The sequence below is a fragment of the Sorex fumeus genome, unplaced genomic scaffold (genome assembly GCF_029834395.1).
Source record: "Sorex fumeus unplaced genomic scaffold, SorFum_2.1 ptg000072l, whole genome shotgun sequence".
NCBI lineage: Eukaryota > Metazoa > Chordata > Mammalia > Eulipotyphla > Soricidae > Sorex > Sorex fumeus.
The window spans coordinates 12,475,694-12,476,592 of NW_026606129.1; the positions used below are offsets into that span (position 1 = coordinate 12,475,694).

At 46.4% G+C, this 899-nt stretch overlaps 1 pseudogene; it reads left to right on the top strand.

Moving 5' to 3' along the window:
- Window positions 1-229: 229 nt before the first annotated feature.
- On the top strand, window positions 230-635 carry LOC130037872 (60S ribosomal protein L34-like; annotated as a pseudogene).
- Window positions 636-899: the final 264 nt, after the last annotated feature.

Sequence of the window (899 nt, forward strand, 5' to 3'; positions counted from 1 at the left end):
GCAGCTGACCCAAATTCAATCTCTGGCATCCTATGTAGTCCCCCAAACACTGCCACGAGTAATTCCTGAGTGCAGAGCCAGTAATAACCCCTGAGCATTGCCCCGGATGTGAGCCAAAAGGCCAAAATCAAACAAATACATTATTTTCTTAAATTTTAAAATAAGCAATGGATTGCAATTTTTAAAAAGATGTTTAAGTTATTTCTAAATAATATTTGCTCTTCCAGGACGGTGTCTTCGAGGCCTTCAGGATGGTGCAGCGTTTGACATACCGCCCTTGGCTCTCCTACAACACCGCCTCCAACAAAACCCAGCTGTCCCGAACCCCTGGAAACAGAATCGTTTACCTGTATACCAAAAAGGTTGGGAAGGCACCGAAGTCCGCGTGTGGCGTGTGCCCCGGCCGGCTTCGAGGAGTCCGGGCAGCGAGACCTAAAGTTCTGAAGCGGCTGTCTAAAACAAAAAAATGTCAGCCAGGCCTATGGCGGACCCATGTGTGCGAAGTGTGTCCGAGATAGGATCAAGCGCGCTTTCCTTATTGAGGAGCAGAAAATCGTCGTGAAAGTGTTGAAGGCACAAGCACAGAGCCAGAAAGCAAAATAAACCAATGAGGCTTTTTTGAAGAATAAAAAAATAAATAAATAAATAATATTTAAGGGGCTGGAGAGATAGCACAGCAGGTAGGATGTTTACCTTGCACGCGGCCGACCTGAGTCCGATTCCCAGCATCCCATATGGTCCTCTGAGCACCGCCAGGAGTAACTCCTGAGTGCAGAGCCAGGAGTAACCCCTGTGCTTCGCCAGGTGTGACCCAAAAAGCAATAATAATAATAATAATAATAATAATATTTAACAAGATGGGGTTAGGGGCGACTGAGCAAGAGTACAGTGGGTAGAGC